The sequence below is a fragment of the Sarcophilus harrisii genome, chromosome 5 (genome assembly GCF_902635505.1).
Source record: "Sarcophilus harrisii chromosome 5, mSarHar1.11, whole genome shotgun sequence".
NCBI lineage: Eukaryota > Metazoa > Chordata > Mammalia > Dasyuromorphia > Dasyuridae > Sarcophilus > Sarcophilus harrisii.
Genome location: NC_045430.1, coordinates 236,431,545 through 236,448,393, shown reverse-complemented (window position 1 = coordinate 236,448,393; position 16,849 = coordinate 236,431,545).

The window sequence follows — 16,849 nt, the reverse complement described above, 5'->3', positions numbered from 1 at the left end:
GAATTGAGCAAATAGACACTGTTGATTATTTTAGTTTAAATCTAAAAAGGACTTTTATTTAATGCAACCAAATAAGTTACAGTAGAAGAAGTCCACTTGGGTCCAATACACTTCCAACTATCCCATGACAGGGATCCCAAGGGGAAAAAAGTGACCATATTATTGGGTTGGGCCTATTTCAGATGCTAAGGGAAGGGATGTTCAACCTGAAAATAGCAAATACTGCTTCAACTTACTGAACTTTTCTATGAAATTCTTGGATCAGTTTTAGATCTGCTACTAATACTCCTTGTAACAATAAGGAAAATTCTTGACTCCTTTGAGTCTAGTAATCTGCATTTCATCTTAAAAAATTATCAATGTCATAAATTCAAAATATATTAAATCAATTTGGGGGGAGGTAAGGGAAACTATTCTATATTGTGAAATGAAGCCTAAAGATGGTGATGATATTTAATATTTAGGTTGTGGAGTCATTCAAATAAAGCCACTGGGGAGAAATTATTAGGGTCAGCTATTTGGGGGTGAGATTTGGGGGCTCCAAATTTATAATTTCATCAGTGTTGGGAACTTTTTGTGTAAAAATTTCTTTCACTAATGAGAATTAGAAACTCTTTTATAACTTGTAGATTTAAAAGGCTGATGGGAGAATTGAGAAGTTAATTGAATTGAGTAGGGTCAAACAAACAATATGGCAGAGATAGGCTCTGCAACCCCATCTTCCTAAATCGGCCAGCTCTTAATTTGCTTTTGGTGGTCTGCTATTACTTGTCAATATTCTTATTGAGTTTAAAGTGGACTCTGTATTATATTTCATAAGAATAAAAGATTACAAATCCCTACAAAGTAAAATATTTCATTACTACCTATATAATGTACTGATTATCCCATTCCGTTATTTCATTTTTACTTAAAAAAATGATGCCATTTAGTTAAAGCTATAGATCAGGCTCTACCAGTAACATAATCATATCTATTTCTTTCATTGAAATAAATTATATTCTATGTTCTAAAAGAAGACATGGATGTCAGCTATATAACAATAACAATAATGCACTTTTTTATGTTTGAAGATTTTCAAGGCACTTCCTAAAATGGCTTACTTTTATGAGTACTTTAGTAAAGGAGAAGAATTCTAAGAAGAAACAGTTTTAGTGAGCATATTTCTCCTTATTTTATGGGCCCAGCACACTTCTGCTGCACAACTATGCTGCTTATTTCTCCCAAATTTCATTTGATATTAAAATCAGAGGATCATCGAAGACAGTTATTTCTTTTGTAATTGCTTCTATTCTGGATTCTCACATAATATTTTAACAATTTAATTATATTTAACATTTTTATATTTATTATGCCTTTTTATGGCACATTTATTTCCATATATATATACACATATATATATATATACCCCATTTGTTGGGACAAATAGTAAAAAGAAAGGGGAAAAAAGTTTAGCAAAATAAAATAATGAATCTACTTTTTATGTATATTGTATATTATATATATTGCATATAATATGCTAGTATATGTAACGGATACACACACGATTGCCTATCTCTTTGATGAAGAGAGGGAGATCAATTTTCTCAACTCTTTCCCAAGCCTGATCTGAATAATCATACAGTTTTAAGTTTTACTGCATTGTTCTTTCAAGCTATTCATAGCCCTATAAATCTTTTTCTTTCTTCTACTTACTTCATTCTGAATCTTTATATATTTCTCTGAATTCTTCATTTTTTTGTTTTCAGATGGCTCAGTAATATTCCATATATTCATGTTCTACAATTTGTTTAATCACTCACCAATTAATGGGCATCTACTTTGCTTCCAATTCTTTGTTACCACAAAAAAGTGCTGCTATAAATGTCTCGTTATGTATGAGATATTTCTGTTTTTGATCTATTTGAGGTATATTCCTAGTAATGAGATCTGGGTCACTGATCAATGAGCTAAAGTTATAAAAATCTGGGTTACTTTTTTTTTAGCATTCATGTGATTTTAACAAATCATTGTTGAAGGGGGCATTCAAGATTGCATTTTGCTCAAAATGTATTTTATAGACACACAAAAAAGTGAGAACTCGTATTCTTTTTACCTTTCAGTTAATTAGATGGTTAAGGAAATCCCTAGCAGAATGTCATTTGTTAAAAACTTGGCTATTCCTTTCTCTTAGTTTCATCAAATATGAACTCAAGTCAATACAGAAATTATGCTTATGTAATCCTTGTCCCTAAGCTCTTTGGTATAGAACTCTTTTTACTGGTAGAAATAAAGGTCCTCCCCTGCATGAAGAATAGGATAGAATGGTGAGAGGCAAGAAGTCAGGATTTCTCCAGACCTCTGTGAATCTGTTGGGTACTCTTCAAGAAAGAGTCTTTTTTGAGCACAGCATTGCCAGAAAACATGAAAGAGGGCAACTACTTAAGGGTGCTGAAGGAAAAGCTCCTAGGAAGACTCTTTAAGAAGAGGGGTAATCTCCATTATGTCCCTATTCTGAGATTATTACTCTAGAGACTTGAGGAGTTTCCCCGTAAGTGAAAAAAGTAAGAACTTCTCTCTCTTGGTTGAACTGAATTACCTTCCTCCCAATGGGAGAGTTCCTTCAATCTCTGTTGCAAATATATATAGATAGATACACACACACATATACATATACATATATATGTGTGTGTATCTATCTATATCTATATCTATATCTATATCTATATCTATATCTATATCTATATCTATATCTATATATATGTATATATTACCTCTGATGGAAGTGACTCTTTTCAATGAGATGATTCAGGCCAATTCTAATAAACTTATAATAGAGCCATCTATACCCAAAGAGAGGACTGTGGGGACCGAGTGTGGATCACAACAGAGTAATTTCACTTTTTTTCATTGTTTGCTTGAATTTTGTTTTTTCTCATTTTTTTCCTTTTGATCTGATTTTTCTTGTGCAGCATGATAAATGCAGCAATATGAATTGAAGAACTGTACATGTTTAACATATATTGGATTATTTACTATTTAGGGGAGGGCGTGGGAGAAAGGCAGGGAGGAAACATTTAGAACACAAGGTTTTACGAGGATGAATGTTGAAAACTATCTTTGCATATATTTTGAAAATAAAAAAGCTATTATTTAAGAAAAAAGAAATGATGCTTTTATCAGAAACACTGGCTATATATTCTTCTTCCCTTTGAGCCATACAAGGACAGCTCCCTTGCTATAGGTGGAGCCTTACTACACATGAAGAGATCAACTACATTCTCTTTCCTACACATAAATATTTTGTGAAAATAAGGAAATAAGTATATTGGTCAAAAGTTATTTATTTACTCCATTGTATTTTTATATTAGTGATAACCTGATTTGTTCCAGTTTATTTAATATCTTCCCTTCTTTCAGATATCTTGAGAGAACTGATTTCACATGGACCCTTCTTTATGTGGTTGGTGTGTGTTTGTTCCTTTTTCTATCTTTTTCTTTTTTTTACAGTCATTTCAACTTGCTTACAGTTTTAGGGGATATGATGTAACTATAAATGGGGCAGATCTAGTGACATTAATGGAAAAAATAGCTTCAATAGAAGCCTTAACAATTCATTCCCAAGTTTTGTGTCTTAAAATGTTGTCAGGATATATGACTTAGTTGGATCGCATTCAAACTTTCTGCAAAAATAGATATTTTCCTTTTTTTATTTATTGCTATTTTATGATTCAGTTGTTCTAGCCTTGTAGTTTTATAAATGTAGGGAATTCATGATGAGAAAAGTATCTCCATCAGTGTAGACAAGCAGCCTGTTGAGGGACTCATAAAGAATGCTTATTAGCATATATTGCTCATCCTTTTTCATGCTCCTATTCCTCTGGATTTTACAATGGAGATTTTATTCTAAATCAAAGTTGCTCTTGACTGTCATAACTCTTCATTTTGTAAAGAAATCAAACATTTGCTGACAGATGAAGTTTCTGGGCTCTTTTATCTTTTTTATTATGGTTGCTTTACATTGATTAAAGTTTCATGAGATGTCTGTTCCTTTATCCAAAACCAATTTTCTATGACTAGAGATTTCTTAAATAGGTCAAATTAGAGTCCTTTTGATTAAGTACCATGTCTTCTGAAGTTCTTATTATTTCTTCTGAGTTTGGTGTTAATTTTGATCTTTTCTTTAACAAGTTGATTGTTCATTTGGTCCTATTGCATAGGTAGCTGATTCCGAAATGTCTCTCACTAATCAGTCCTTTCCTGTCTAAAAGGCAAAATCAAGTGTCTTTTATTTTTGTTTTTTGTTGTTGGTGGTGTTTGGTGATGTCATTTGTTGACCACATTCATCATAACTCTTTAAACAAACAATGACAATTTTTTAAAAGTTTATTTATTTATTTTTTATTATAGTAACTTTTTATTGACAGAACCCATGCCAGGGTAATTTTTTTTACAACATTATCCCTTGCACTCACTTCTGTTCCGATTTTTCCCTCCTACTCTCCACCCCATCCCCTAGATGGCGAGCAGTCCTATATACGTTGAATATGTCATAGTATATCCTAGATACAATGTATGTGTGCAGACCCAAATAGTTTTCTTGTTGCACAGGGAGAATTGGATTCAGAAGGTAAAAATAACCCGGGAAGAAAAACAAAAATGCAAATATTTACATTCATTTCCCAATGTTCTTTCTTTGGGTGTAGCTGCTTCTGTCCATCATTGATCATTTGAAACTGAATTAGTTCTCTTTGTCTAATAAATCCACTTCCATCAGATTACATCTTCATACAGTATCGTTGTTGACGTATATAATGATCTCTTGGTTCTGCTCATTTCACTCAGCATCAGTTCATGTAATTCTCTCCAATCCTCTCTGTATTCATCCTGCTGGTCATTTCTTACAGAACAATAATATTCCATAACATTCATATACCACAATTTACCCAACCATTCTCCAATTGATGGGCATCCATTCATTTTCCAGTTTCTAGCCACTACAAACAGGGCTGCCACAAACATTTTGGCACATACTGGTCCCTTTCCCTTCTTTAGTATCTCATTGGGGTATAAGCCCAGTAGAAACATTGCTGGATCAAAGGGTATGCACAGTTTGATAATTTTTTGAGCACAGTTCCAAATTGCTCTCCAGAATGGTTGGATTCGTTCACAACTCCACCAACAATGCATCAGTGTCCCAGTTTTCCCACATCCCCTCCAACAATCATCATTATTTTTTCCTGTCATCTTAGCCAATCTGACAGGTGTGTAGTGGTATCTCAGAGTTGTCTTAATTTGCATTTCTCTGATTAATAATGATTTGGAACACTCTTTCATATGAGTGGTAATAATTTCAATTTCATCATCTGAAAATTGTCTGTTCATATTCTTTGACCAACAATGGCAATTTTGATAAAAAAAAAAAAACAACAGCCTTTCTAAACAGACTATAAGCAGAGCTGGAGAGTTCCATCATGTTTTCTGGCTTTGTATGCCTTATTTCCCAGGGTACTAGTCAGCTATAAATAGTGAGTTAGAAAATTTACCAAAATTCACCATTTCTTAGAATCCCTAAACTTATCATTTTGATTTCATTGGTTTTTTAGTTCCAAAATATTTTATTTTTAAGAAGACTTAAAATCAGTTTCATTGCCTGAAGATTAAAAAAAATAACTGCAAATACTGCCTCTGCAGAGGCACATATAGAAGGAAATATGAGACTTTGGGGATCCATGGTACTTTCCTTGGAGATATGGAAAAGAATATTTTTTTTCTTATGGCGCAATCAAATTCTATTTTTGAACTGTGAGTAAAACTGGATTATTGATTTCTAGTAAAGGGAAAATGGTTAGAAATTCAGAAACATTTATTTTTTTCCTAATTTAGGGTATTTAATTTTTTTACATCTTAACGTATGTATTTTTATGCAGATATCTTATTCAAAAATTGAAGAAATGATGAAGTCTGTGGCTTGGAACTATCTCTACCACCCAGTTGGAAAACTAGCTCCCATAACTTGCTAGAGAGAAGTAGATTGATTCATTCCTGCCTAATTGCTAGAGTTTTCTTTAAAAGATGTGATCATTCTCTACAGTGCCCTGAGGGAAGCTCTTAAAACAAAGGGTGACAGTGACATTGGTAATAATCTCTGATTGGGCTAATGTTTCAAGATGTCCCTGAGAGGTTTTCAAGCATCAATTTCATTTTTAACAACTTCCCAGGACTAGATTTTTGTCAAAAGTTCCAATTTTATTCAACTACAACTTACCCTGTGTGATGAGTGAAAACTTTTCTTATTACAGCATTCTCCTTATGGGTTTAATTATAGTATTTGGCCTCATAGTTCCCTAGTAGCATTGAGAAATCTCACATGGCCACAAGGTCCTCTTTTTCCCCTTCTTTATTTTACTTTAGTGCCAAGAGAGGTCCAGAGTTCCCTCCACAATCACAAGCCATGTTTTATAGTCACACTGCACTGAAATGGCATTTTTCCCAACAAAACTCAAGGTCTAACTTGTTTTATATACTGGAAGAAACAATAGCCAAGAACTGACCAAGAAAACAAATATCAGGGCCTCTTTGGTCTTGTGCCCTGCCCCTCCATTCCCTCCTCTCTCCAACAGCAGCCAAAAGCAGATCTGACTATGTCACTCCCACCTCAAGAAGTTTTGGGGGCTCCATATTTTCTCTCAGATAAAATATGAACTCTTCTGTTTGGCTTTAAAAATCCTTCACAAGCTTGCTTCAGATTGCCTTTCCAAATGTATTTTATACTGCTCCCTTTCATTCACTCTAAACTCCAGCCAAGCTGGCTCACTTGCTATGTCCACTGTACAACATTCCATTTCTCATCTCCATGTCTTTGCAGTTCATCCCCCGTGCTGGAATGTTCCCCTTTCACACTTCTGCCTCTTGGAATCCCTTTGTTATTGTTCATTCATGTATGATCCCATTTGGAATTTTCTTGGGAAAAATCCTGGAACGATTTTGCCATTTCCTTCTGCAGTTTATGAACAGATCAGGAAACTGAGGCAAACAGGTTAAATTTCCAAGGATCACGTAGATAGTAAGCATGTGAGGCCATATTTGAGCTAAATCCTTGAAGGGGAAGGATTCTGGAGAGTCATAATGGAAGATGGATAGCCAGACAGCTTCTTCACTAAACTCAAGGTGTCAGGAGAAAGTGAGATTGGCTTCTGACACATTGGGTGGACTCTTTGTAATGAATTGTAGGAAGTCATGTACAAAGATTTCATGGTATTAGTAGCCATGGTTAGCCTATGATCCACTTCATTAGAGAAAAACTTCAAAATCTTTGATGTCATAGATCCATCTCCAGCTTTTTTCCTATTTTTGCACCCCAAGCAGAGCAAGGATCATCTTTCTTTCACATGTTAGTCCTTAAAGACAATTCTTCCCTGCTTTCTGATCTCTATTCCAAAGTAGAGTCTTCCCTTTATTAGTCAAATCTCCTCATTTTCTTCATCAGTTTCCACATGGGTATGAATTCCAGGCTGCTTCTCAACTTGTTGTTCTCCTCTGGAAGTAAAGGAACTTATCAATATTTGTTCTAACATATGGCACTCGCAACTAAGCCCGATATTCTGTATGTGGTCTGACCTACCATTGAGGCGAATGGCTCTGCTCACAGATTCTAAGCCTCTGTTCTCTACTTGGTATTCAAGGTTTATTAAAGCAGGCAGTTATGCTAAATAAGGATTTTGATGGGTTTTTATAAATTTTTTAGAGGATGGCCAAGTATTTCTTATTGCAGTTAAAAAAAGAAAGGAATTTTGTTTTGAAATTCAGAATTAAAAGCTTGATTGTTGTGGACTTTATGTAATCCTCATCAGCCCCAAATTATGATGTCATAAAAGATTAGTTCTTAACTTCAGGATCAAGCAAAATCAGAAGCTAAATTGAGTAGGAAAAAATTCTCAGAATTTCCTAAACTAATAAATTGTCTTTAAGGCAGCACCCCTGTCCCTTAAACATTTGATTAAATAATTTTTATGATGTATGTAGTTACATGTTAAGGGCTAGTTCTAAAATCTTACTATTTCAATTTGATTCAACTCAGCAGGAATCTATTACTATGTTAGGAAGTAGAGTAAAAACTCAATAAAATAGTCTCTATCCTCAAGTATCTTACATTTTATGAAAATATTTCAGGGGCTGGGGAATATGACACATCTCTAATATGAAGGGCATTTTGTTAACAACAGACAAGAGGTTTCAAAGGACACAATAGGTGGGTAGAAAAGAATAGGTTAGGGTGATGAGAGAGACAGTATTGACAAGGTGGATATGTTGGTCAGGAAGGGAAGCTTTTGCCTACTTAGACAATGGCTTAAAAGCAAAGGGAAATCTGACACTTTAGGGAGTTTTTTAGCCCTTTAAAGTAGCAAAGATTAAAATCCAATAATCAATCTCCAGGGCAAAAGTTATTCCACACACAGACTTGTTATAGAGAGTTGAGGCAAATTGGAAGTAATTATTTTCAAATACACAACAGGAATTACTTCCACTTAGAGTAGATACTATTCCCAATTGTGGAAGTAGATATAGGAGTGTCTTTGTTCTTAGGCTTGTGGCCAATCCATGTTGGAAGGGATGATGGAATAAATGGTCAATCTCTAGTCTTTCTTTATGGAGAAGGCAGGTGGTCATGGAGTCTTTGGGTCAGATTGAGAAGTCTTGTCAACAAGCATTTATTAAGCACCTATTTTTGCTAGACACTGCTAAGAATGAGGCACTTACCCTCATCCAAGACAGTGTTTGGCTATATAGCAGAGAGTTGGATTTTAAATTAGTAATTTGAGAGTGAAGTCAGAGCTCAAGATACTGGTTTCCATCAAACATTGATTAAGCACCTTCTTTGTGCCAGACAGTGATTTGGAGTCATGTGTAAAGACTTATGGGACTAGCTGAGTTCCCAAAGAAAACAATAGAGAGATGATAGGATTGAGGATGGAGCTTTAAGGAATAATTATATTTAAGAGTAAGGAACCCTGCAATGCATACTGAATAAATGCTAGGGTCATAAAGACAAGTTCAAATCCTGACTCTGTCATTTGCTAGTTATAATTTTTTCCCTGAGCAAGTCACTTAACCTCGCAGCCTTAGTTTCCACATTTATAAAATGAAAGTCTTGCATTCAATGCCTCCAAAATCTGTTTCAGCTTTAAATCTATGATCTATGATTTCACAAAGAAGAATCAGTAAGCAAAACAAAGGAGTGGTAAAAGAAAGTTAAATACGAAATGAGGACAGAAACTGTTTTGTTTTTATCTTTTTATTCCTCGCAGCTGGCTCAGTGCCTGGAACAGTGGTGGGCACTTCATAAATGCTCCTGAGTTGAATTGAGTTGAATTGAAAAGAAGTGGGAAGAAAACCAGGAAACTACAGTCATACAAGCCAAAGGAAAAGAGAGTTTCAAGTTATATCAAAAGTATCCAAAGCAACAAAGAAATGAAAGAAGCTGAAGACTGCTTAGGAAAGCCAGTCAGTCATCTAGCATTCATTAAATGCCTACTATGTGCTAGGAATTTTGCTAAGTGATAGGAATACAAAGAAATACAAAACCAAACAAACATACAGTTTCTCCTCTCAAAGAGCTACAGACTAATGGGAGAGACCACAAGCAAATTTTATAAAAACAAGTTAAATGCAAGATAAATTGGGAAGTAATCACAGAAGGAAGACATTAAAAATAAAGAAGACTAGAAAAGACTTCTCATAGATAGTGAGACTTCAGATGAAAGTCAAGGCATTCAGGTGGTAGAAATGAGGAGGGGGAGCATTCCAGGTGTGAGGTTGTTTGTGAAAACAGTTGGAGTCAGCAGATGGAATGGTTGTACAAGGAACAGCAAGGAACCTCACGTTACTAGATCTCAGCGTGAGAAGGGGAGGCAGGTGTAACAAGATTGGAAAGATAGGAAAGAGTGAGGTTTTGAAGGATTCTGAACACCAAAGAGAGGATTTTACATTTCATTCTAGAGGAAATAGGGAGCTAATGGAGTTTATTGAATAGGCAACTGATATTATTGCCTATTTTAAAATAATTTCTTAAAATAAAAAAAATTTAAAATAAAAAGGCACTACAATAATAAAGTATTTATAAACCAGTTACCATGTCCTAGGTTTGGGAAAACTAAGTAAAATCTCTCATGTCCAGGACTTTACATTTTACTAAGGGTAAGTAGGATTACTAATCATGAAAACAGATGAGCAAATGCAAAATATTTTAGGAAGGAAAAAGCCCTGACAATGAGCAGATAAAGAAAGGCTTCCCAGTAGAAGAGGTAGCATCTGCACTCAGATTTGAAGGATGTGTTACAATGTGGTAGTCTGGTATATATGTAATCAGTCACCAGTGCCCCATATGCATATATATACATGGCACTTGGATGTCTCTCAGTCTCTGGTCAAGTCTTTAAGATGATGAGTTATGATTTGCATCTATCTGCTAAGTTCCACACACTGATGAAATCATTGGTCTGAAACAGTAATTTGACTAGTAATGGTAAACTGGGTTTGTAAAATACTTATCTTACTCCCTGAAGAGACTTAAATTTCTATATTATACATACAAATAACAGGAGACCAGAGAGTTGGAGATTCTTTTTTTACACTGTAAATAACAAAGATCCATAATTCATTAAGTCTGAGTTGGTTAAACCTAAAGATAAAAATAACCTCTAGAAGGATTTGTTTCAAAAAACAGGTAGTTAACTAATTGAAACCAAACAGGGAAAGTCATCCTTAACTCTCTTAGCCATATGTCCCACTTTTCACCATTTCTTGTCCCAATCTATAAGCCCCAAATGGGTGATTCACTCATCCTTCCTAACTGACTTATTTGTGATACTGTACAGAAAGTGTGCCACTGGCCGCCTTGGTCCTTGCCTAGCTTTCATCTTGTCTTGTTCCCTCCAGATTCAGATCTCTGCTTTCTAATTATAGGCTGCTCACCGGACCATACTGCCTGATGGTCCTCTTTCCTTGTATTTAGTGATTCTTAGCCCAGGATTATGTCCAGTATTTGAGTCTCCTGTCGTGGTTTAGTGGAACCCATTTCCCTAAAGATTCAGCTCATATGCTACTTCTGAAACATGAGGTCTTGATTCCAAGAGCCTAGGATAGCTTAGAATAGGCTCCTAGTGCCTTCCTCATAACATTACTTTATTTTTCTCTAGTGTATGCAGCTAGGTCTCAATTAGTGTAAATAATGAATCCCTTGAAGTGGTCAAATATATTCAGATAGCACTATTTGAAGTTATAAACATATAAAATGCAGTAAATGGTTATAACCCATTGGAAATATGCAACACAAAATTGAATAATGCAATTATTTCAGGGGAATTCATTATTCATATTAATTAAAATCTAGACATTCACATATATGCATATATTCATAATTATGTAATTATATTTAGTATAAACATTAATATATACAGCTATAAATATGAACATATTTCTATAATTTGAAACATGAATATAAATGTATACATTTGTATATAATTATGTGTGATTATATTTATGAATGCATATAAATATATGTATTTATATATATATAATTATAAACACAGATGCACATTTACACCTACAAATGCATATATGTTTTCTTCAATAAAACTAACTCTTTGAGGGAAGGAATTATTTCACTTTTATTGTCTTTATTTTTTAAGTATGTTTTTTATATAATTAGACTTCATCTCCATGTTCTTCCTTCCTTCCCTTCCCTGATCCAGAGGGCTATCTCTATGACAAATGATTTTTTTAATACAAAAATATTTTAAAGACGGAAGAAGAAAAGCCTTCCTTTTTGGATCCTTTGGATCTAATGCAATAACTGACACATAGGAGGCACTTGATAAATATTTAATTGATGAATTAGAAACATTTAGATATGATTTCATGATCCAATTATCTTCTAGCTTTTAAAATGTTTCTTGTTTTGTTTTTGGTAATTATTTTTATTTTATTTTGTAAAATTTTGAGTTCTCAATTTTCTCCCTTCCTCTAGCTACTCTTCCATCCATTGAAAAGGTAAACAAAATTATACATATGAAGTCATTGAAGTCATGTAATCCATATTTCCATATTAACCCTATTGCAAAAGAAAAAAGAAAAACAAAATTTAAAAGCTTCAATCTATACTCAGAATTCATCAGTTCTCTTTCTGAAGGTAGATAGCACTTTTTATCATGATTCATTTGGAATTGTCTTTGACCATTGTGTTCATCCAAATAGTTAAGGCTTTCATAGTTGATCATCTTTATTTTATTGCTTTAATTGTGCATAATGTTCTCTTGCTTCTACTCATTTTACTTTGCATCAGTTTACACAGATCTTCCTAGGCTTTTTCTGAAAGCATCCTGTTCATCATTTCTCATAACACAGTAGTATTTTATCAGAATCATGCAACCATTCCCCAAATGATGAACCTCTCCTCAATTTCCAATTCTTTGATACCACAAAAACTGCTATAAATAATTTTTGTATAAGTAGATCCTTTTCCATTTAAAAATATCTTTGGTATGCATACCCAGTAATGTTATTATAGTTGATTTATTTAATATTTTCCCCCAGTTGTATTCAAAACAATTTTTACATTTTGAAATTTTTGAGTTCTAGGTTGTCTTCCTTATCCCCATCCACAATTAAGAAACCAAATGTGAAGTTATACAAAACATTTCCATAAAAATCAAGTTGGAAAAGAAAACATAGAACTCCCACCCTAATGAAAATAAAAACCCTCAAGAAAAATTAAGTTAAAAAATAGAGATCTAGAAAGAGAAAATGCTTCAGTCTCTATTTAGACACAATCAGTTTTTTTTTCTCTAAATATGGGGAGTTTTCATCATAAGTCCTTCAGAGTAGTTGTGGATAATTGTACTATTGAAAATAGCTGTCATTCACAGCTGATCATTCCAGAACATTGCTATTTTTCTATATAGTAGATTCACTTTGCTTGATTTCACAGAGGACTTTCCAGCTATTTTTTCTTTTTTTTTTTTTTTTTTAATTTAATAGCCTTTAATTTACAGGATATATACATGGGTAACTTTACAGCATTAACAATTGCCAAACCTCTTGTTCCAATTTTTCACCTCTTACCCCCCCCACCCCCTCCCCTAAATGGCAGGATGACCAGTAGATGTTAAATATATTAAAATATAACTTAGATACACAATAAGTATACATGACCAAAACATTATTTTGCTGTACAAAAAGAATCAGACTCTGAATTATTGTACAATTAGCTTGTGAAGGAAATCAAAGATGCAGGTGTGCATAAATATAGGGACTGGGAATTCAATGTAATGGTTTTTAGTCATCTCCCAGAGTTCTTTTTCTGGGTATAGCTAGTTCAGTTCATTACTGCTCCATTAGAAATGATTTGGTTGATCTCGTTGCTGAGGATGGCCTGATCCATCAGGACTGGTCATCATCTAGTATTGTTGTTGAAGTATATAATCCAGCTATTTTTTCTGAGAATATTCTGCTCATCAATTTCCAGAGACCACTGATATTCCATCACAAAGATATAACACAATTTATTGAGTTATTCCCCAATTGGGCATCTCCTCAATTTTCATTTTATTTTTTTTTGCTGTGTAGGTGATAATTAGTTTTAATCCTATGTCCATTGCTCTCCAGAATATCATATTCCAAGCCCTTCAGTCCTTTAATGCAGAAACTGGTAAATCTTGTGTTATTCTGTCTGTGGTTCCCCTATACTTGAGTTGTTTCTTTCTGGGTACTTGCAATATTTTCTTCTTAACTTGGGAGTTCTGGAATTTGACTATAATATTCCTGGGAGTTTTCATTTTGGGATTACTTTCAGGAGATGATTGGTGGATTCTTTCAATATTTATTTTACCTTCTGCTTCTAGAATGTCAGGAGAGTTTTCCTTGATATTTTTTAAAAGATGATGTCCAAGTTCTTTTTTTTTTTTTGATCATGAATTTCAGTTAGACTGATAATTTAAAATCATTTGTCCTGGATCTATTTTCTAGGTCAATTGTTTTCTAATGAGATATTCCACATTTTTCTACTTTTTCATTTTTTTTTTGTTTTGCTTTATTGTATCTTGGTTTCTCATGAAGTCATTAGCTTCTATTTGCTCAGTTCTAATTTTTAAGGAATTCTTTTCCTCAGTAAACTTTAGCCCTTCCTTTCCCAATTGGCCAATTTTGCTTTTTAAGACATTCTTCTCCTCATTAGCTTTTTTCTATTTTCTTTTGTACCATTCTTAATTCTTTTCCTATTTTTTCTCTATCTTAGTTGATTTTCAAAATCCCTTTTGAGCTCTTCCATGGCCTAAGTCAAATTCTTATTTTTCTTGGAGGCTTTGAATGTAGGAGGTTTGACTTTGTTATCATCTTTATCATCTTCTCTTTCCCTCCCTCCTTCTCCCTTCCTTCTTTCCTCCCTCCCTCCCTCTGTCTCTTTCTGTCCCTCTCTGTCTCTGTCTCTTTGTCTCTCTCTGTCTCTATCTCTCTCTCTCTGTCTCTCTCTCTCTCTGTCTCTCTCTCTCTCTCTCTCTCTCTCTCTCTCTCTCTCTGTGTGTGTGTGTGTGTGTGTGTTTGATCTTCCTTATCACCATATTAACTTTCAATGATCAGAAACTTTTTCTGTTGTCTGTTCATTTTCCTAGCCTATTACTCAGCTTTTAAATTTTTATTAAACTTGGGTTTTGTTTCCAGGATGGAGGGTGCACTGTCCCATTTTTCAGGGGTTTTGTGTTTTCAGAATCTTTTAGGGAACTGACCACAGCACTATTTTCTGCTCTGTAGCAATTAGGAGTGTTCTTCTCTCCACCTGATTTCCCTTCTACCCTACACATAGATGTAAGATGCAATATGCTAAAGCTGATGCTGGGGCTGAGTCTGTGCTGATGTGGCCTGAATGGGGACTGCACACTGAACTCCCAGCCTGGTATCCCAGAGATTTTCTGCTGATCTTTAAGTTCCCTTCAGCTAGAAGATGTTCTACTTTGCCTTTTAGGATGTTCTGATGCTCTAAAACTTGTTGAGAGACATTATTTAAAGGAGTTTGGAGTTAGGGGAGAGGTTGGGCAAGTTCCTGCCTTTACTCTACCACCTTGGCTCCACCTCCATCTGCACAGTTTGATAGACCCTTGGGCAAATTTCCAGAGTAGTTGCATCAGTTCGCAACTCTCCTAACAATGCATTAGTGTCCCACTTTTTCCACATCACCTCCAATATTTGTCATTTTCCTTTTCTGTCATATTAGCAGATCTGATAGGCATGAATTTTTTTTAACATTTCAGAATGTTTTAATTTGCAATTCTCTAATAATAGTGATTTAGAGCATTTTTCATATTGATTTCCTTTTCTGAAAAACTACCTAATTGTTTAACCATTTATTAATTGAGGAATGGCTCTTATTTAAAAAAAAAAACTTGGCCCAGTTCTGTTTTCTTTCTAATTTTATCTTAATTGGTTTTGTTTGTGCAAAACATTTTTAATTTGACATAACCAAAATTATCCATTATATTTCCCAAGATCCTCTCTATGTTATTTGATTATAAATTCTTCCCTTTTCCATAGACTTTGTAAGTATAATTTTCCATGCTTCCCCAATTTGTGACAGGACCCTTTATATGTAAATCTTGTGCCTATTTTGACCTTATGTTAGTATAGGCTATGAGATACTTGCCAAACTGCTTTCCAGTTTTCTCAGAAATTTTTGTCAAATTGTGAATTCTTGTCCCCCCAAACTTGGATCTTTGGGTTTATCAAACACTGAATCGCTATGATCATTTGCTATAGTATGTTGTGTACCTAATCTATTTTTCTTACCCTCCGTTCTATTTCTTAGTCAATACCTGATTATTTTGTAATATAGTTTATCCATTCACAGCCACATCCTCCATCCATGTGATACCTCGCTTTAACTGTTCCAATAACATATACAATTCTCAAGAATTCCAGATATCATTCTCCCATCTAGGGATGTAAATAGTTTAACTTTTAAATAATGTATATTTTTCCCATTTACCTTTCTATGCTCCTCTTGACTCCTGTGTTTGAAAATTAAAATTTCTGTTTAATTCTATTTTTTCAATAGAAATGATTGAAAATCTCTTATATCATTGAAGATTCATTGCTTCTCTTGAAAGATGATGCTCAGCATTGCTGGGTAATTAATTCTTGGTTATAATCCTAGATCCTTTACTTTCCAGAATATAGTATTCCAGGCTCTCCGATCCCTAATTGTAGATGTTGCCAAATCCTGGATAATCCCAACTGTTGCTTTTGATACTTGAACTGCTTTTATTTGACACTTTGAAGTAATTTGTCTTTGAGATTATAGTTCTGGGGTTTTATAACAATGTTTCTTGGGGTTTTCCTTGTGGAATCTCTTTCTGAAGATGATTGATAAATTCTTCCAGTGACTATTCCCCCCTCTGTTTTAAGAATATAAAGACAGTTTTTCTTGATGATCTCTTGAAGAATGCTATTCAGACTCTTTTTTTGGTCATGGTCTTCAGGTAGATCAATAATTTTTAAATCGTCTCTTCTGGATCTATTTTCCAAGTCAGCTGCTTTTCCAATGAAATATTTTACATTTTTTCTATTTTTTCCATTCTTTTTTAGTTAGTTTGATTGATTCTTGAAGTCTCATAGAGACTTCATTAGCTTCTATGTGCCCTATTCTAATTTTTAATGTGTGGTTTTCTTCAGTTAGTTTTTGTATCTCTTTTTCCATTTGATTAATTCTACTTTTCAAAGTATTCTTTTCTTCAGTGGATTTTTTTTGCATTAGGCCTATTGTATTTTTTAAGGGATTACCTTCCTTTTCCAAGTTGTTGACTCTCTCTTGCATATATCTTAT